General features: G+C 36.3%; 1 pseudogene; it reads left to right on the forward strand.

The window, feature by feature from the left end:
• LOC149231000 (guanosine nucleotide diphosphate dissociation inhibitor 1-like) overlaps positions 1–9,738 on the forward strand; it is a 30,658-nt pseudogene extending 20,920 nt beyond the window's left edge.
• The last annotated feature ends 13,453 nt before the right edge of the window (positions 9,739–23,191 follow it).

Here is a 23,191-nt window from a genome sequence, read left to right on the forward strand (position 1 = left end):
AGAAGGGATTGTAAATCTAAATCTCCTGATAAAGGAAAGGGATCTGATGATGCTCCTTCCATAGAGGCAAAAACCACCTCAGATGAAGGTGGGGATGTGTACTTGGCTTCTTCAAGTTCACATGTAGATCATGAGGCATGGTTGATTAACTCAGGTGCATCCTTTCACTTCACTCCCCATAGGGAGTGGCTCTGTGAGTATGAGAAATACGATGGTGGTGATGTCTTCTTAGGAGATGATAGGAAGGCTAGAATCATTGGTCATGGAAAAGTAGAGTTGAAGTTGCAAGGTGGAAGGGTTAGAACACTTCCGGGTGTTTTGCATATTCCTGCATTGGCCAGAAATCTGATTTCTGTAAGCAAGTTGGATGATGCAGGTGTAAAGATAGTGTTTGAGAAAGATACCTGCAAGATGGTTTGAGGAGCATTGATATTGATGCAGGGAATTCGGATTGGAACTCTCCAGAGACCACTAGATTTTCTACTCCATTTTCAGGAACCATAGAACTATTGCACCCATCAACAATAGTGCTACCTTGTGCGGAAAGGAAGGGCACTTCAGAAGGGATTGTAAATCTAAAGCTCCTGATAAAGGAAAGGGATCTGATGATGCTCCTTCTATAGAGGCGAAAACCACCTCAGATGAAGGTGGGGATGTGTACTTGGCTTCTTCAAGTACACATGTAGATCATGAGGCATGGTTGATTAACTCAGGTGCATCCTTTCACTTCACTCCCCATAGGGAGTGGTTCTGTGAGTATGAGAAATACGATGGTGGCGATGTCTTCTTAGGAGATGATAGGAAGGCTAGAATCATTGGTCGTGGAAAATTAAAGTTGAAGCTGCAAGGTGGAAGGGTTAGAACACTTCCGGGTGTTCTGCATATTCCTGGATTGGCCAGAAATCTGATTTCTGTAAGAAAGTTGGATGATGCAGGTGTAAAGACAGTCTTCAAAAAAGATACCTACAAGATGGTTTGAGGAGCATTGATATTGATGCAGGGAGTTCGGATTGGAACTCTGTACAAGCTGCAAGGTAGCACTGTTGTTGATGGGTGCAATAGTTCTATGGTTCCTGAAAATGGAGTAGAAAATCTAGTGGTCTCTGGAGAGAAGACCATGTTGTGGCATCAAAGGCTTGGACATATTGGAGAGAAGGGCCTTCGAATACTTTATGGTAAAGGTATGGTAGAAGGTATGAATAATAGCTCTCTAGATTTTGATTTATGTGAAAATTGTGTATACGGGAAGCAGAATCGGGTGAGTTTCCCCTGTGGTGGTAAGAGGACGAAACAGATATTAGAGCTTATGCATAATGATGTGTTTGGACCTGTGAAGGTTCCATCACTGGGTAATTCTATGTACTATGTATCATTTATAGATGACTTCTCAAGGAATACATGGATATATTTCCTTAAGAAGAAATCTGAAGTCTTTGATAGGTTTAAAGAATTTAAGGCTCTGGTGGAAAATCAGACAGAGAAGAAGATAAAGGTGCTGAGGACAGATAATGGTGGAGAATTTTGTAGCAAGGAATTTGAAGAATTTTGTAAGAAGTGTGGTATAGCACAGCAGAAGGCTACTCCATATACACCTCAGCAAAATGGAGTCGCAGAAAGAATGAACAAGACGTTGATGGAAAGGGAAAGAAGCATGCTCAGTGGTGCTGGGTTAGGACAAGAATTCTGGGCAGAGGCGGTGGATACTGCATGTTACCTGGTCAACAGTTAACCTTCATCAGCGTTGGAGGATAAGACTCCACAAGAAGTATGGACTGGTAAGAAACCCTCTCTTTCACATATGAGGGTCTTTGGATGTGATGCATATGTACATGTTCCAAAGGAGAATCGAACCAAGTTGGATAGTAAATCTAAAAAGTGCATCTTTATTGGGTATAAAGATGGTTTAAAGGGTTATAAGCTTTGGAACCCAATCACACGGAAGGTTGTGTACAGTCGAGATGTGGTGTTCAGAGAGGTGAAAGATGTTATTAAACATGCAGTCCAACGAAAGGAACCTGTGAAGATAGAGTTTGAACTAAAGGAGGAAGAATCAAACTCTGCAGTAGAGGAGGAATCAGAAGATGAAGAGCCACAAACTCCGGCTATGAGAATATCAGTTCGAGAAAGAAGGCAACCAGAAAGGTATATTCCATCTGCTTTCTGTTCAAATTTTGCTTTGTCTGTTACTGATGATGATCCCAAAACTGTGAAGGAAGCAGTGGATTCAGAGGATGGAAAACTATGGAAAGAGGCCATGGTTGATGAAATGGCATCTTTGCAAAAAAATGAGGCTTGGGATCTGGTGGAGTTGTCAGCTGGAAGGAAACCCATTGGCAGCAAATGGGTGTTCAAGAAGAAGAAAAATGCAGAAGGAAAGGTGGAGAAATACAAAGCTCGGTTGGTAGCAAAAGGTTATTCCCAGGTGCCGGGAATTGATTTTGGTGATATTTTTTCTCCTGTTGCCAAGGTAACTTCTATTAGATTACTTTAATCTGTTGCTGCTGCTTTTGATTTTGAGGTAGAACAGATGGATGTGAAGAGAGCATTTCTTCACGGGGATTTGGAAGAGGAAATCTACATGAAGCAACCTGAAGGCTTTACGGTGAAGGGTAAGAAAGAACTGGTATGCAAGTTAAAGAAGTCTCTGTATGGGTTAAAACAGTCACCAAGGATGTGGTATTAGAAATTTGATACATTTATACGGGGACTTGGCTTCACCAGAAGCAAAGCAGATCATTTTGTGTATTTTAAATTAATTGGTGACCGTGTTATTCATCTGGTCTTGTATGTGGATGATATGTTGTTGGTTTGAAATGACAAAGAAATTATCCAGGATTTGAAGACCCAATTGTCCTTCAAATTTGACATGAAAGATCTTGGTGCTGCAAACTATATTTTGGGCATGGAAATTAAAAGAGATCGGGCAAAGAGGAAGCTCTGGTTAAACCAGAGGAAGTATGTCGAGACAATACTACAGAGGTTTAATATGCAGGATAGTAAACCGGTGAAGGTTCCTATTCCTGTAGGTGTGAGGTTATCTGCTGAACAGTGTCTCAAGACACAAGAAGAGGAAGAGGACATGTCCCGTGTTCCATATAAAAGTGCAGTCGGTAGCCTGATGTATGCAATGGTCTGTACTAGACCAGACATTGCACACGCAGTGGGAGTATTGAGCAGGTTTATGTCAAAACCTGGGAAGGAGCACTGGACAGCAGTGAAGCGGGTTTTCATGTATTTGCATGGCACTAGTGATTATGATTTGTGCTACCAAGGAAGACCAGGATTGGACAGAGTGTTGGATATTCATGGCTTTGTTGATGCAGACTGGGATGGAGATCTGGATCAAAGAAGATCTACAAGTGGGTATGTGTTTAACCTATTTGGAGGTGCAGTCAGTTGGATGAGTAAGAAACAATCTGTAGTGGCACTATCAACTACAGAGGCAAAATACATGGCAGCCACTCATGCAAGCAAGGAAGCAGTTTGGTTGCAGAGATTGTGTTCAAGTATGTGGTTAGTACAGGGAGCTATAAGAATAGACTGTGATAGCCAAAGTGCAATTTTCTTGGCAAAGAACGCTGCTTATCATTCAAAGACAAAGCACATTGATGTTCAGTATCACTTTGTGAGGGATATGATAGAAGACAAAAAGGTGTTGCTGGTAAAGGTGGACACTTTGAAGAATACTGCAGATGCATTGACAAAATCTGTGAGCTCTGAGAAGTTCTCTTGGTGTAGAGAAATAATGGGTGTTTCAGGGCTGGAAAAATGACTAAGCTCTCCTGTGGCCCCTTGTGGAAAGAAAACAACAAGTGGGAGATTGTTGGGTTTTGTTATATTCTTTCCACGACTAACCTACATAGTTAACCGGGGGGTTATAGGGGGGGCGGAGCCCCCCCCTTCGTTGCGCCGACTGCACAGCGAGGGGGTCACAGGGGGGGTGGCAGCGCCCCCTATCCAGGGGGTTTGAGGGGGGCAGGTAGCCCCCCTCTACGGGGCTCGGGGCAGTGCCACGGGTAAAATTTTTTTGGACCCTATATTAGGTTGGGCGAACCTACCTATGGTTTTCGGTTCATAGTTTTAGACGCGATGGTTTTCGGTCCATGTTATTGGATGCTTCGGCATGTATAAATATGTATTGTAACATTGAAAGGAACATAATGAAAAATCAAGCTGGTAGTCCCGGTTTTGGGATCCAGGGGAAAATTTCTGTGCATATGTGTTTTATGTGTTATGCTCTTGCATTGTTTATTTTCTTTGTTTAAGAATTCGTATGCAGGTAATTTCTATACACGGTTAAAACCTACATGTTTGAGCGATGAGATTCACCAGATCAAAATAAGGTTTTAAAAAATTCATGAACTTCATCTATGTAGATTGGTGTGGCATTAATTGTAGAGGTGATCTATGTGGTATTGATCTAGAGAGGCAAGAGTTGACTTCTGTGTGGCATTGGCATATTCTCGAGAGTCAACTTGTGTGTAATAGATCTCAATGATCTGCTGCATGTAGTATGTCGACCCTTTGCATGTGAGCCCTGTATTATTGTGTGCACCAACTTATGAGCTAGTGTGAGATGATGTGAGCTAGTATGTTGATGTTGCATGTAGGTTGTGTGAGAATATGTCTTTGAAGTAAAAAATGGGGTTGTAGTTGGTGTATGCCGAAATATTACCAAAGCCAGTAGTTAGGAGGAGAGCTAACCAATATGGTGAGCAGCTAACCTGTGCACTGGTGTTTTGAATGACTGGCCTGCTTGCTAGTGTGGTGAGTTGACTTGCATGTGGTGCATTAACCAGTGTTGAGCTAAGGGACCAAGGCATCTATCATTTAGTGAAACATGCGCCAAAGTGTTATTATCTACTGTGTGATTATACAAACACATAGAAGTTCTAGTCTTTCTTTGGGCAATGAAATGTATCGCAACGTCAAAGGTGTCCATGCTCAAGATATTTTTATTTCCAAATCAAGGAGAGGACTAAGAATAAGAACAACCCCGGATAGGGGCAGTTGTGTTAAGGATGTCTACATATCCAATGTTATAGTGAATAATGTGAGCGTTGGTATTGCCTATTGGGATTTATGGTGATCATCCTGATGATAGATATGATCCAAATCCTCTTCTAGATATACAAAGGATAACATTTAAGGGCATTGTCAGTGATGAAATCAAAGCCCTAGGTTTCTTAGAAGTCATTCAAAATTCTTCCTTCAAATATATTTTCTTATCAATAATCCAGTTTAATGTTACATTCGACCCTTTCTAGACCTTTTCATACATGGGAGGATTCTTGGAGTCAGTGTATCTTGAGCCATGTACACAAATTCAACCTCAAATCCCTCACAAACCGCTAGTATGTAATCCTTCTTATGTTAGTAGCACATTTAAGTCCGTTTAAAATAAAGCCAATTTGTAATATACCTGTATTTGATTTTCTTCTATAATGAGTTGTAGACCAAATTCAAGAATCCTATTATTTATACATTTTGTGGAGATTTTTTTACTCTGGTCAGTGAAATGGAAGTTTATACCACTCTTAATAGTATTCTAGTTGTCTACCGGCTTTCACAATTATTTTCATTGTTATATCCAATGCTTCCTCCTCCTTGTAGCCAATATTGTATAAATGATCTTTATTTCAACTAGACTGTTCTTCCATTACTAAGATGAACACTTATGTCCCTATTCAATTTGTACTCTGTAAAGTGAATTGAATTTCATGTTAAATCTAGTCAATAAAAGGATAGACAATCATTTTCTTATCTATTTTTTTTATCAATGATAACTATGTTGATCATTTCTCCAATATGCAAGGACTAGTCATGGAAAATGAGTTCATATCAGAAAATCCATTGGTAATTTTCTTATGTTGGAATCTTTTACTCAATTATTTCTTTTGTATCATCTTTTAGCAAGAGTTGACAAGCTTGAATATGGTTGTGGAGTCATGCATATTCATTTGTTTAATATGTTCATTTTTTTTTTAAATCAGTGTGCTCAATTTTAAGATAGTTTTATGCCATCATGTACAATTTTCCATAATTTTAAAACCTGCAAGGTAATTTTTTTGAAGTATTGTTTTAACTTTCAAGTATGGTGAGAAGGTTTAGTTTGCAAACATAATTTATACTTAGGACAAAAATATCCAACAACAGTAATATCTTTCAAGTTTATTCATTGTATTCCACTACATAGAAATTTGCATGAAAGATATCATCTCTCACATGATAGCTACGTATGCTACTTGCAACTATCAAGTATGGAAAATGCACCATATCAAAAGAACTTTTCTTCTCCAAGTTAAATGCTATAAATGGACTTAAATTCTACTTGGAAGCTTTCTTTCTTTCCCTACATTTAACTCATAAAGATACCTTCTTTTTGTTTTCAAGGATGATAGACTTCACTCCATGCTGGTGGAATGCCATTCTTTCTAAAAGGTGTATAATTCACAAGATGCTAATTTAAAATCTTTTGGTGATAACTAAGAAAATTTTAGGTTGTTTAAATTTCTAGTTGCTACTATGTTGGATGCTTCTATTGTCATCAGATATTACTATAATATAATTGTATAGCATGTATAGATCTGGTAAATAAATTATGGCTTTACCTAAAACATAAAAATATCTTTCAATCCTTTCTGGCATGAAGTTTCTATTCCCTTTGGTGAGAACTTGGGTGCCTATTAAGCATAGAGTTATGTTTGATCCATGAGCTTCACTAGATCAAAATAATGTTCTAAATATTTCGTGAACTTCAACATAGTTTATATTCTTGTCCACTATATTTACCAAATTCACTCTACCTGTAGCTACTTAAAATTGCAAGGACTAGATTTGGTCACTATTGTATTTCCTTTAGGCACCTGTTGAATGTTGGATGAGTATTGTATGATATGATAATGAGTGATTTTGGCAGCAACTAAGGATACATATTACATCAGATAGATATGGTTCTTCTATAATTCAAGACACTATATTAATCCTTATGTTTGGGCATAGGTTAAATATGTTTTGTTGTTCACCAAGCCAATTTATAACATGATTGTCTTTGTAAATTTAGATCAGCCAATGGTTGGGTCAGTTTATGAACAAATGGACACCATGCTAGGTCATCTCAAGGACATTATTGAGCCCAGAGATGTAAAATTTTGTGACTATATTCTACATAGAAGTGGAAGAATGGTGGGTGAAGAAAAATTTCCACTTGATGCCTCAGCATATGTCCTTACACCAAAATTATTTGCTACGTCATGGTTGGAAACATTTTGGGGTGAAGAGAAAACCACACATGGATCCAAAGATTGAAAGTGGTTACATGTAAGCAATAGAAAAGATTGTCCCTAATGAGGAGTGTGATACCATACAACAACAATTGAGCAAAGTCATCAATATTGAAAGACTATCATTGTGCCCATTAAACTAGATATTTGAAGAAGATGACTTCTCTTTTGTGGTGCAACATGTATGGTGGTTTTCCCCTACAATTGTAGTGTTTAGTGAAATGGGTGCTTTCATAGGATGTGAATACTTGAAAAAGTTTACCATGTACATAATCCTGTTGTAGGAAAAAAGGCTAAGGTGAATAATTAATCTAAGAACAATTAGCATTTGTATAATGGACAACTCCTAAATATGTTTAGGTTTTATGTTTTGGAAATTTAAGTTTATATTGGGCCAATATGCAATAATTATGGTACTAGGGCTATAGTGTGTTTGAGGAAGATTGTAAAGGTTAGGTGGGATTTAGATAGACCCCATTCTTATTTTGTTTTCTTTACATTTTCCAGACCCCTCAAAAAAAAATTATGATTTTATTAATTCATTGTTGAGTTTGGCTACAACTTTCCTTTAATTTAATCATTACTAATTTGGGTTTAAAAGAAAAAAATTATTCTAGTGACCTAGTTAATGCCTGTACATCTTATTTAACCCCAATATGGGAATAAAAAATGTGTCTCTACATCTAATGCAAATGAGATGGAGGAAAAACTCGGAAATGAAATATTTCAAGTGGTGATCTAAATACATGAGTAAGAAAATCTCTAAAATTCCATATGATTGGCAAATGAGATTTCAAGTTTTCTTCATCTTGGAGAGATACATATTCTTTTTGACATTTGACCTTTTGATTTCCCATTACATGTCATAGGTGAATTGGATGTAAACTGATTACTTAGAGAACTAGTTGTGCCACTGAAATATTATTTCCCATAGTTAATAATATAAGTATTTTACAAAATTTCAATTTGGGTCATTGTGTAATTGCTTGAATGATTCTATTTAACCATTTCAACATTTTTAAGAAATACACAAACCACATTTTTCATTTCCACTAAATGAATTATTTTTATTTTATAATTTGTTTATAAATCTATTTTGTAAATGCACACGTGACATTTGATGAAGAAGGTAAAGTGATTGGGGTGACATCAAAAGGTGAAACTTCCAGATGTAAAAAAGTTGTTTATGATCCGTCATATCTACCTAACAAGGTAATTTTACTTGCATGATCTGAAAATTAAAGGAAATTTTATTATAACATACTTGTATAATATTCCTATGTCATGCTACATAACATGTTTTCTTGAGTCAGGTTAAGAAGATAGGTAAGATTTCTCGAGCAATTTGTATCATGATCCACCCCATTTACACTTGATCATTTTTTCTTTTATTTTTATTATAGAATTGTTTAGAATATTCCTATGTCATGCTAACTAACATGTTTTTTTGAGTCCGGTTAAGAAGATAGGTAAGGTTTCTCAAGCATTTTTCATCATGAGCCACCCCATTCCGAATATAATTGATTCAAAAATAATGTAGATTATTTATCTCAAATGCAACTTGGACACAAGCATGATATGTATATCCTCCGATATCATATTGTCTTTTCAAAAATAATATTTTTCTTGTGCTTTTCTGGATGAATAGGAGGAGTTCATATTTTTCCCTCATTACAAACCTTAGTTTCTTAATAACAAGGTTTTTCCATGGAAATTTATGCATGATATACATGAAAATGCATCAATGTAGATTTATTATTGTAGACTACATGATTTTATAGTACCCTCTACTTTGTAATTTACACGAATTTTCTTCACCTTTCATTTTGTAGGTATGTATTTTGTTTCTCCCATTCACATAATATTTCTCTCAAAGGAAAATGCATTTCATTTGTCTCAACAAAAGCATAGATTGGCCAACCTGAGAAAGAAATGCAACCAGGATTAAATTTGCTTGGAGAAGTCGATGAGATGTTTTTTGACACTTATGATATATATGAACCTGCTAATGAACCATCTATTGACAATTGCTTCATATCAAAAGTAAACGGTCTTCCCATATTTTCTTTTATTTTTTCATTTATGAATGGATAACTTGTTATTATGAAGTTTAGGAAGGTACCATAATGTAGAGATTTGTTTCTTGCAGAGCTATGATGCAACTACACATTTTGAGACAACGGTTCAATATGTGCTTGTTATGTACACAAAAATCAGAGGAAAGGTAGAGTTACAAGCTTACTATATATTTACACTTGATCGCTTTTTCTTTTATGTTTTTGATCGTTTTTTCTTTTATGTTTCTCTAGGTTTATTTTAGTTGTTTCCCTTAACAATCTTGATTTTGTGCCTACCCTTAATTCCTATTCTTTTATTTTTTCCTCTATCTCCTTTGTTTTTCCAAGTATTGGATCTAACTATCGATATCAATGCTACAAGTGTTGCAGATGAGTGATTTCTATTTTTTTAGGCTTGATTGTCTTTGATAGTAATGCCAGGTTGCATCCATATTCTAGATATGGTCAAAAGTGATCTCATATATCACTGTAAGCTTTCTTTGAATTTGTGAAGCTTGTTTCTATATCAAATTACTGACATGCATTCTTAATTAGTTACCCCAATGCCTCATAAGTGTTAAAATCAAGTTGATTCTTTTTATCAGTATATGTCAGCAGTCTCTTTTTGAATATTTAATCGACCTACTTTTCTTGTAGTATTTTATATTGTAAAAGAAATTTTCAATGTATGCAAAGTTTGAATTTATATGTATGGGTGCATAGTGTATATGCCTATAGATAAGTAATATGCATTTCCAACAAGCTCAATGATTCATAGAGCATTATTATAGTGATTTGTTTAAGATGACATGTTCTTATCATTTTCATATTCTAGATGTCACATTGTGATTTGCAATTTCATGAAGAGTAAACATGGTCTAAGTGTCTATATATATATATATATATATATACATACTTAAACCATGTTCACTCTTCATGAAATTGAAAACTTTATTACCCCTTGATTGGTAATGGAACCATTCTTGTATTGTCTATTCTTTAGTTCCTTTCCATGTTTTCGGTATTCCCTTTGTTGTTTCTTTCTATTCCATGTAAGGTTGAATACTAAGTTAATGTGTTCATTCCTATGGTGACTTTTTATTTATTTGTTTTTATAGGTCATATGGCCACATTTTTTCCACTATCACCCAAATGAAGAAAAGTTGTTCAAGTTTCTTGATTTTCTGGGGAAAAATGGCATTGATATTGCTGATGTTGAGGAATATGTTGTATAAATCCTTTATAGCCTACTTTAGTTCATATTCTAGTGTTCATCCTCTTTCATGTATTATATTTTTCATTGTATCTTCATTCATTTTTAGAAGAGTAACTTAGTATTGATGGTAAGAAGCATGAATTGAAGCAAAGGAGAACAATAACAATGGAGTAACAAATGCAGAAAGAGAGAGAGAGAGAGAGAGGAAAATCATCTAATGATGCCCTTAAAGCCAATACCCTGCATGCAACACACACATACATACTGGTGGTTAATTTTTAGAGTTGGGGAATTAATCTGAATTTCCTTGGCAACATAATGATAATGTTTTGAAGTGGTGAAACAATATATCATGTGTAAATTGTAGTCCAACCAATATTAACTTAGAAACTAATATTGTAATACTTGACATATCATATAATTTAATTTGTGTGGTTGAAATTATTTATAGTTTTACTTGATATTATTTAGTATTTTAATTCACATATGTAACTTTGCATTTTAATATTAGATGAACATGCACATTGTATGATTTTTTTTTTTTAATTTAGTTGAAAAATCGTACGAATTAATTTATGTTGTTTAATAATGAATACACAAAATCAATCTAAAACTTTGAAATTAGTAGTTTATATTGATTAATGATGAACACAAATAAAATGAATATAGAACAACTAAATTAGTCATTTATAATGATTATTAATGAAATTAAAGGAAATGAATATAAACTACTAAATCAATCATTTATATGTTGAATATGAAACTACCAAAAAAAGATAAATGACTACTATAAATGATAAATTTGTGCTTATAAATGAAGGCTTAATTTTGCATGTATACGACTATTAGTAGCTAATTTATTGTATCTTATAACACGACTAAAATTTGGTTGTATTTTTTTGGTCGCTAATTGGTTTCAAACGATGACTAAAATTTGCATATATGTGACTATTAGTAGCTAATTCATAGTATCTTATAATATGATCAATATTTTAGTCATGTTTTTTTTGTCATTAATTGGTTTTATTGAGTGATCATATAGTAATATATTTTGTCATGTATTTGGCCATTAATTGTGGCAAATAATGACTAAATCATTAACTAAACTAATGACCAAATTGATGACTAAATATACTACTAGATGATAAAATTAAGACAAATAATTAATGATTAAGCTAAATATGAGTAAAAGTTGGTTGCGTTATACGATACTGTAACTTAGCCATTGTTGGTCACTGACTGAAAAATGGTCATTTATATGCAAATTTTACTTGTTTTTTTAGTAACTAATTAGCCATTTTGTACTAGTGACAACCATGATTTACTGTGTATCCCACACCACTCAGCTTCGAGTCCATCCGACAATCCAACTCAACCAAATAAAATAGAACCCACCACACCATGGTTATCCGGAAGTGGCAAGGAAAGAATAAAGAACATTGTCACACCTAGAAAAGTCCATGCCAATGACAATAAGAGAACCAAGAACACACATGCATGTACCATGCATGACACATCTAGCAAGGAAATCACACATGCAAATTGATACCTGCAAGTAATCTCATTGTAGCTACTTGATCCTACTCTTCCTTGCTTGATCTTTTCTTCCCTTTGCCTTCTTTGTCCTTCCTTTACTTTTCCTTGATCCAATGCTAGAATGCTCCAAGAATGCTCTAAGTGTGAGAGAGTGTGAGAGAGAGATAGTAGAAAGAGAGGGCTCCAAAACTGAACTAACAAAAAGGTGTACTGAAAAATCTACCAACTGATCCTCAGAAGCCTTTTCATAAATGAGGCCTCTAATTTCTTCAATTTTCCATTATTTTCCTTCATTTTCCTTCTCACATGCAACCTGTGAACTTTCACCTTCCTTTTCTCCTAATTTCCATTGTTTTCAATTAAAATGACAATTAATGCCTCTTGCCTTTCCAAAGCCTTTGCCAATGCTTTTTCCAATTTCCTTAGCCATAATAAACAAAATGAGCACCCCCACTAGGATGTTTTTCGCAACATTCAGCTTGAAATACGTGTCCCATGACCTTGGTCTTATATTTTGTTTTTACATGGATATTTTACTAGGGCTATTACAGAACCTTCCCCCTTGGGGGAACACATTTGCCAGTGTTCAATGAAAACTATAACCAACAAGACTGATGAAAAACAAAAACATACTGCTCATGGAGCTTTATAACAGATCTTGTTGCAATATTTACAATCATCAACCTGCTAAGAACATGACAAACATACCATTTACTAGAGCTTTATAAACCAACTCATTATGATATTCACAATAGCAACCACATATATTCTCATACACATTTGCTTCACACGAAAATAACCATAATTTCTATGGAGCTTTATAAATACAGCTCGATACATTGTTTACAAAAATATACACATATATACATTTTGCCTAACCAAAAAATAAAGGGATACAATTCTAGTATATGCAACAAGGGAATCTAGAGGCTCACACCTCCACCCTCAAAATTAGTAGTAGGATTAACCTCCTTCTTGGGAAGTCCAGAATCCATTGCCAATGCCAATGTCTGCATCCCATGTCTACCACTACAATCTTGCACCATTGTCCTCTCAGTGAACAATTAATGATTTATTTTTTGAGGGAACACTTCCAATGTGCATCTGATTCCATATGGAAGTGCTAAAGACAAAAAAAATCCAATCCCCTGACCTTCCCTTCTCTACTACATAGTCCATCAGGTAATTTGATCATCACCTTTCGTGCAGTCACTCATCTTTTAAGTTCCTTGACATCCCCTATCTTTCAAGTTCCTTGACATCAGAAGGTCAAACCAGAAAGGTATATTTGGTAACAATGTCCCACAATGGCCCTGCTCCTGAAGTGCTTTACCAGCATAGTGTTGCATGTTACATTTCCCATCACTTTTGTTTCTAATTCTTTCTTGCAATCAATTCGAGCCACCCAACTAGGCATGTTCATGCTCTCTTGTACCAAGCACATAGCTTCCATTAGATTAAAAAGAAAATGAAATAATTCAGATCATACCTCATCAATGACATGTGAAGAAGGTACACTTACAATTATGTTTACTTCCTACCAAAACAAGTCAAACTAGTTGTCTAATAAGATCATTATGTATAAACATATAACATCTGGTTAGCTCAAAAAGAAACCATCATAATCAAAATCATAGATCACATGTAATCATCATAAACCAGAATCATAGATCACATGCATAATAAAAATGAAATAAAACATTGATACTTATCCTTTAATCGAACATTTTTGTATGCACACCAAATCAATTGCCACACCCAAAAAAAACCCAATGCCTTCTTTTCAACCAAATACACATACATGTAGTTTTCATCACACAGATAAAAACACGCATGGAAAACAGCACCATACAATACATGCACCTACACCTGACATACAAAACATACACCTACACCTGGTGTACAACACAACACATACACTTGCATCTGGTGTACGACACAACACATACACCTACACCCAGTGTACAACAGAACATAATACATACACCTACACCCGATGTACAAGACAATACATATATATACACAATGTACAACACAACAAATACACATGTCATGATACCATGAATACACAATGCACATACATAGTACCCCGCGTACACAAAAGAACATGTACAACATGCACAAAATACCAAATGTACACAACACAACATGTATGAAGTGTACACAATACGACATGTACAATAGTACCACATGTACAACATGTACACAGTACCCATGTACATAGCACCACATGTACACAACACCACCTACACACATCACTCCATATACAACATGTACATGGAGCCACATGCACACAACACCACATGCACAATCATACTCACAACACTACATGTACATAGCACCATATGTACAACATTCACACCATGGCATATGTACACAACAACACATATGTAACATGCACAAAAGCACCATATGTACATAACATTGCATATCTATCATCCATACAACACCATATGTACATAGCACTGCATATCCTAGATGAACACAACACCATCTATACACAACACTACATAAAAAACATGTACACAACACCATCTATACATAGCACTGCATAAAAAACATATACACAACACCATATTTAAATAGCACTGCATAAAAATGATGTACACAACTCCATCTATACATCGGAGAACCGTGACATCGCGGTATCAGAACTTCTCAATTGTGGTACACTAAGAAGTTTCGATAGCCAAAGAAGATTAACAAAGGATTTTGTTGCAAATCCTAAGGTTGACGGACCCTCTTCTCTCTCCTCCAAGTTGGGCACATGGCACCATGATATTGGTTCTGTTAAGATACAATGTTATATAACATCAACATGCAGATACGTGGCAGGCTAATTCAATGATACTAGTTTCCCTAGTGTGCCATATCAAGGTGACATGTGTCATCGCTATAAAGATGCCACGTGGATTGATGACATCATATCATAGGATTAAGATATCAGAACTCTAGAAAATATGGTTATTGAAAAGTTCTTATGGAGGGGGCTTCTGATATTGGATTGGATCTTGGTCATGTAAATCCAAAGAATCAAGGGCAGTGTAATGGACCTAGTGAAAATTTCATGTAATAAAAGTTAAAAACAATAACCACGGGTGAATGGGACACTTATTCCAAGTTGAATGTTGGGGAAGACAGCTTAGGGGGTATTCATTTGGTTGTTTATGGCTAAGGAAATTAGCAAAGGCAACGGAAAAAAGGAAAAATGGCATTTTTGGCACAATTATTTATGAAAATAATGGAAATTAGGAGAAAAAGGATGTGAAAGGTAACAAGTTGTATGTTAGAAGGAAAATAATGGAAAATGAAGAAAATAGAGGTCTCATTCATAAAAATGCATATGAGAATCAATTGGTAATCTTTTGTCAAATTAGTGTAGGAACTCTTTCATTATTCTCTCTCTCTCTCATACTCATGGACACTTAGATTTTTCTTGGAGCACTTTGGCATTGGAACAAGGCAAAGAAGGCAAGAGGAAGTAAAGATTAATCAGGGAAATATAGGATCAGGTAGCTACAACAGATTTCATTGTAGGTATCAACTTGCATGTGTATTTTCCTTACTACATTTGGTATGCATGTGATTGCATGTGTTTCTTTTATACCATGGCATGGGTCTTCCAGGTGTGAAATTATTTTCAACCTAGCTTTGCCATTTCCTCATAGCTTTGATGAAATGGGTTCTCTCATTTGGTTTATGTGGGATGGCCAAATTGGATTCGAAAATGAGTGGCATGGATATCCGAATTGACAAACGCATGGTGGTAGTGGTCCCTAAACCGGACTGAGGATGCATGAAGCCATTGGCCTAGTAGCCCCCAAAGTAGATTGTGGGTTGCAGTAAAGCCAGATTGTGCACCTCAGTGGGCCTAGGAATCCTTTCTGGTGAATGGAAGGATATACGGTAAAGCCAAGAGGTGAAGTTTCTCTCTGTTGGGCCTAGTGATTCAGGTATGGAATGCACGGTAAATCTTGGAGAGTATCTCTTGGTGTAGGGCCTAGTGATCCCTATATCAGACTACAGATGCACAGTAAAGCCTACGAGACTAAGAGGCACTGAAATTCCTCACGATGTAGGTGGAGACCTCTTGTGGCATCAAAATTGATTGGTGTTTCTGATGTGTTATATCGGTCCCACATTCTTTCTTCCAATATGGTATAGGGGTGATTGGTTGAAGAGAGACTTGGCTCAACCAATCTATGGTCAGTTGGAACGTGGTACTCCCTTCTTCAGTTGGTTCATTGCATTGATTAATGAGAAATTCATTCCATTGATTTTCATGTGTAAATGTAATGGTGTATATATGTATTTTTATGGTTGATATGTTTATTGTATTTATGTTCCTATTATGCTGGTTATATGTACATTGTATGCCGGTAGCTATGTTTGGCTCTTAGCATGTTATTACTTGTATTTGAATGGATATTATATCTATGACCTAATAAGTGATAAGGAAACAAAAGACATGAGGAAACAATGGTTCATGGTGATTCTTAGATAAGTATGAGATCCCTACACTTAATTATGTTGTTTACACCTGTAGGTTACATGTTGACAATATGTTTGATGAAATTCTTGTCATGGCTAGTAGAGGTCTAGTTAAGGTCTTGATCAACTATTTATTTTTGCATCATTGTTTCCCTGTACTTTACTTGATTCTAAGATTTCATTCTATTCTGGGCAGTGGCCTGGGCTCTGGGCCTGAAAAAGTGGCTTAATTCCCAGGGTCACTGGCACAAAATTGGAATGTTCGGTCCATAGTCACTAACAAGTAGGCCTATGAGAGCAACTTTAGGTCTCTGATCGCCCTTTTCCATAGAGCATGAGAGTGACTATGGCCTAAGAGGTCCAAAACAATAGTGGGACCTAAGGACAGGCAGTCTAAGTGGTTGACTTGTCTCCTGGGGGTTCTGTTGATGATGTTAAATGACTGTGTGTGATGTTCTGTCGATTCGACTTCCTTAAGGTTACCTAGGAGATCGAATCTGATCATAGTAACCTCTCGTCTCATGTTTATCCTGGTTGGCATGGTTGCTTGGGTGGATGTGTGTTTTGGATAATTTGGTATCTACAGATAAATACTAATTCCCTGGATAAGTAGTTGTATCTAGAACAATAGTTTAAAGTGTTTTAGACTTTTCCTATAAGTAATAGATAAGATGACAAGATGAGAAGACCTACTTGTAGTTCCAATTTCCTCTTGTCTCCTTTGTATCGATCTTGTCACTCCTTCCCATACTTAATACGCTTGAGAAGTACCTTTAAACACAACAGAAAGCAAAGAATCGATCAAAGCACATGATCTATTGAATATAAGTGAAAGGAATCAGATACAATTCACACATATAAGCATTAAGAAACAACACAAACATATGGAAAAAGGTTTAAACACTTTATTAAATAGAAGAAGGAATTACAACCATTGGTGTCTAATTCAAAGCCATTCCTCCAACTTGGATCCCATCCACACCACATCAAAAGCATGACAAACTTGTAGCATTACAATACTTGCTTCAAAGCCAAATCTCATAGCAACATTATCTCCTTACAATTCAACATAATATAGCTCTTGATCACTTATATGAGTGGTCAATTTACAGGAAGGTGAAGGAGGTTTTGTCATAAATGTGGGCATTGAATGGCTTTCCATAGTTATAATTAGTTCTATGGAGGAAGGGATGAGAGGAAAAGATGCACCTTAACTCATTCCTCATCCATTTTCAAGCTCATAGGAATTGATAAGTGAGGGAACCTTCTAGATGACTCCAAAAGATAAAAATATTCCCCAAACCCTATGTGAATTTTGCTTATTCTCACCCAGCATAGGTGAAAGGAACCCCAAGTGCATTGTAGAGCACCCCAGCAGTGGACTCAACTACTTTGCAGCGCACCTTTACAAGGGCTTACCTATGTTGGTCCCTCTAGAGGCTATTTCTGGATGTCTTCAAGTCATGAAACTATCTGGGAAGGAGGCATTCAAAGGGGTGACTTGTTTAGGTCACAAAGCAACTGAAATTAGGTTTTGATGAGCCCTAAAACACTGATCTAGATGATGGGATTGATTTGCCCAAATGGATCTATAATAGCTGCCGCCTAAAGCATGAAGTTGGAAAAATGCCAATGTCGAATGAAATGATTTACGATGTGATGAGAAGGTATCGAAGTGGAAGGTGACCCGCATCAGTTACAATACATTTATCATGATATTTGATTTTACATGAATTGTTGAGGGAAGGCATACCCATGCTCAACTTATAAACGTTCATTACATGTACATAAATAGTCGTCTACAGACCCATGATCGGAATGACCATCAATGTAAAGCCATTGTACATATGATTTAGTACTCCTGAAATCACAGCCTAGATGGATGAAACTAGATCCACGGTCTTCTATCTCGTTCAATTGTTCGCTCAAGTACGAGTCTAACCATGTGAATATATGATCTGAAGTCAAACATGGGAAGACACCATCTGATTACCAGCCAATGATGTAAGTTGTTAACAGATGCAAGAGAAATCACCGATAATGATAATGATCCTCAAGGTATTCCAGTAAATTCTACATGCTATGAATGGATGATTTGATGTCGAACACGATACAAAGTATTTCGGATTGAAGGCCATTGATGTATGCCTATCGCCCAAAGCGAGAAACCTGCCATTGATGCATGGAAGCCTTGAGGTATTGGAAGGTTGTTTCTAATTCAACTTCTTGGATAATGTGCTGATGTCGACAAGAATCGACTTATCGCAAGAGGGCCTTTATGTATCCCACATTAATGACATGAAACGAGTGTAGTGATTTTAGAGATGGAATTTGACTGACGACCCAAGGTTCAGGAATGGCAGTCATGAAAATTAAGGTTTATGGTATTGCAAAGGATGAATTTTGACTGAATGACTTCTCTTGAACATCTCGGTGACACTAAAATGAATAGGTAGCATTGACCCAAAACAAAGTGATGGATGGTATGATAGACCAATGGTGTGATAACCATCAAGCTAATAACCTAACCCAAATAGTCATGGTGATGGAGTGAAAGTGTCATGTTCAAGAGCGACCTGCTACCAAAAAGTGGTTTTCCCCTTTTTCCCATTTTCCCCAGGCATTGCTAATTAGTACCTCCTTATTTTTATCAAGCTTGAGGATGATAACATATGCTTGTTGTATAATTTCACCCTTCGGGTGAATCTGTCACTAATTGATGTTTTAACGAGTCTACTGAAGTTGAAATTCAATCTTGCCTAGATGGACAAGTTTTCGCTATTTGATGTTTTAACGAGTTTAACAATAAAGATAACTTGGTCCTTTTCATGTTTAGAGAGTTTGAAAAGGGACGAAAGGAAAACTCCACAAGTTATTTTTCGTAAATTAATCTCCTAAGCCCAAAAAAGCATAAAATAATACAAGAGAGATACCGCTTCCAATTTGTTAACGAGTTGGAAAGGACAAGCGCTTGAAAATATTTTCATGTTTAGAGAGTCTAAAAAAGCTTAAAGAGAACTCCAAGGGTGTTCCTTTTTTGTTTCTAACAGAGTTCAAAAAAGAGATAAAAGTGTGCTCTGTGGTCAAAGGTACAATTTACAATCGAGCACCTTGAATTCTGTAAGTCAGTTGCAAAACCTGTTCAAAACGCCACCAAATGGATAAAAAATACATGTTTCATAGGCAAAAATAGATAAATACTAATGTTTACTCGATTAATGAACATGAAATAAACATAAAACAAGTTTTTACCATGACATTTTTACCATTTGGAACTTACCATTCAGTTTTGTGCTCTGAGCTAGTTTTTACCTCAATTTTCACTAGTTTATTAAGAGAGATTCTGCATACTATTTCTCGAGCTGTCTGGACCAGGTAGGAGCTAAACCTTTCTACTTTATTTTCAAGTCATTCTTTTGTCATTTCATGCAAGTTTTATGGTCTTTTGGGGCCCCTGGGGTTTTATTGTTTCTCTCTGGGATCGCGCAGGCTTTAACATCGAAAATTGCACTGAAGAGCACCTAGATAGAAGCCTGCATGCTCTTGAGTGCACTATCTCTATGCCTTGGTTGTGCTGGGCAAGTTTCCCAAGTTTAATTTAGTTGTTTGCTCCAAAATTTGTCATGTTTTTTGCATGGGAAAGGTTCCTAATTAAGCTTATGATTGTGTTTCAGGCTTTCATCGGATCAAGATGTTGATTACATGGTGAGAAAGAGAGCATGAAGAACAAGAAATGGTTGCCCTAAACAATCCAGGTACAGTTGAGGCCCTCAAAAACTGTGGGTTACTCAAATACTTCAAGTTGTCCAGAATGAGGCAACAAATAGAACTACTGTGGTTCCTTGTTCATGCATGGGATCCAACAGATTAGACTTTTCACATTAGGGACAAGATGGTCCCTATTACCATTGATGACATTTACTTTCTTAATAAACTGTTGAGATGAGGTGCCCCCATCTCACTTTCTAGCTTTTCCTGTGGAGGTGAATTGGTGAGAGATTATATTAGACAGTTTTTTCGGCTAGGTGCACAGCCTATCAAGGATGGGAAAATAAACATTAGGGATGTAGGTGATTTGTATTTGAGAATGATCATCTTCATAATCGCAAAATTGGCTGGTAGTGTGACACTTCATCTGGCAAGCAGATCTTATATGCAGTATGCACTAGAGTGTCTAGAGCCAAAAATTTTAAACTGGTGCGAGGTTGTTCTTTCCTCATTGAAAGAACAACAAACCAAGGTAAAAAGTGTTAAGATGAAGAATTTATGCTATGGTTTGATCTTAATCACTTTAACGTTAGAGAGAATCCCATTGATGCAACCACAGCATGTATCACTGGGTGTAGTTGGTCCTAGAGATCCATGTATGCAGAGGTGGGTCAAATTGATGGCTCGAAATGCAGGTCAGTCAATAATCATTTTTTCCACTGCATTCTTTAGTTGGTTCAAGTGACAACATCTTGTCATTGAGGAGCATCCATACTCAAGGATAGATTTCCGTGGAGATCTAGATTTGATTCTACCAATTGGAGCACAATGGGGTGCTATGGATAAGTTGTTAGACCAAAGTGTTTTTTGATTTTTCAAGTTTCTACTTGTTTTTTGTGTTTTTAATGTTTCCAAGACTAAACTAAAATCACTCTTATGCATGCAGATGTGGGTATTTTTCAACCTGTGGGGCACCAACAAGTTGCAGGTGGGACAGTGCAGAGAAACACTCGGAGAGCAGTTCTCCAGAACTTAGATTTGGCCGAGATATTAACAGAGTTGCAGGATCACATAGAGGGATTAACCCTTGGTATTCTAGATGTATAGATCAAGGAGTTGCCTATGGGGCTATAGTGCCACACTATTGGTGTTCCTAGCCGCTAGACGAGGCTTTTGCGCATGATAGCACAGGCTGTGACCCGTTACCATGAGCACCACTAGATATATTTATGATATTTTTCATGTATTTTGGATTTTTTGGGTTAGATGACCAAGCATGTCTTGGACACAAATTTTCTAAAAACTTTTAAACACCTATCTATTTTACTTTCAAAGTTTTCTATGGTTATATGCAATCTTATTCAACTGATGATTTGAATTTAAAATATTACTTTTACATGTGTCACAAATGTCTATTTAACACATAATTCACTAGAGAATCAGTTAATGTGTTAAGATTTCTAGAAATATGTTGATATTGAATGTGTTCAAAATGTCTTTCCAAAATATGAACTCTAAGGAACATATGAAAAATTGCTGAATTTCGAACAATATAAATATTTGTTAGTTGTAGTACAATGAGTTGTGAGTCCATCCTAACGATGATTTGGTGAATGCCAAGTGAAATGGCATCAGAGAGAAGTTAAATCAATGCACTATACTCAGTGATTTTGTTCGTCGATCGACCGATACAAATCCCTTGAAAACTCACTAACTCGCCACTTGGAGTGAAAATAGCCCATGCTGAAGAAGACAAGTTCTATATACTACGACTAGCACCATCGGCATAACCAAAAAAAGGTTCTAAAGACTCCAACATCTGCAAAAAATGCAAAGTGGATTACTAACGAGATAAAAATCTCGAAAATATATACACACACACACATGCAATGAAAGCATATATACAATGAGTTTTACTATACTTAATCAAGCATAGTAACATTTGAGGTACAGCCCATTTTCAGGGTGCGGCAATGGAATCCCATCATAATCTACTAACTCGTAGGCACCTTTTGCTAGAACACGCTTGACAATATAAGGACCCATCAACATTGGTTTGAATTTCCTTGCTCCAAGTTTATCAGCTTCTTGATCGTAAAGCAAGACTAGGTCTCCTTCTGAGAAGATACGAGGCTTGATATTTCTATCATATTACACCTTAATACGTTTCTTATGTGCTTCGTTTTTCAATGCAGCATCACGATGGGTTTCATCCAGATGGATTAATTACAAGAAACATGCTTATTCTTCAGAAGTTTCGGGTAGCAGGTCAATTGCGAGTTTGAGCGATGAAATTTCTCATTGTATCAGTAAGATTAATTTCCAAACCATACACCAACTAAAAGGGTGTGAATCCAGTTGCATTTCTCATAGAGGTTTGATATACCCATAAGGTAGAGTACAGGATTAAGTTCTAGCTTTTCTTATGAACCCCTATCATTCTCTGCAACATCCGCTTCAAGACTTTGTTGATAGCCTCAACTTGTCCATTCACTTGTGGGTAATAAGGGGTAGAACTATCATGTGACATTCCTAACTTAGCAATCAACTCAGCCATCATGTGATTGTGAAAATGTGACCCATGATCTATAACTATGTCTTGTTGTACACCAAACCAAGCAACCACATGGTTAAAAAAGAAAAGAGAAATCGTTTCGCCATTGTTATTCATTGTTGGCATTGCCTCGGCCCATTTGGTAAAATAGTCAATGGTGACTATATTATACCCATGCCCCCCAACTAAGGTGGGGTTATAGCAACATTTGGTGAATTGGCCAACAACAATGACTGGGTGCAATGGTGCAGGTGGTAATCTGGTTTTTTGGTCATATATCTTGCATGCGTGATAGCTTCTGATAGAAATAAGACAATATTTGAATATAGTTGGCCAGAAGTAACCC

The sequence above is a fragment of the Pinus tabuliformis genome, chromosome J (genome assembly GCF_031772625.1).
Source record: "Pinus tabuliformis cultivar Carrire ecotype Pingquan chromosome J, CPIR1, whole genome shotgun sequence".
In the NCBI taxonomy this organism is placed as follows: domain Eukaryota; kingdom Viridiplantae; phylum Streptophyta; class Pinopsida; order Pinales; family Pinaceae; genus Pinus; species Pinus tabuliformis.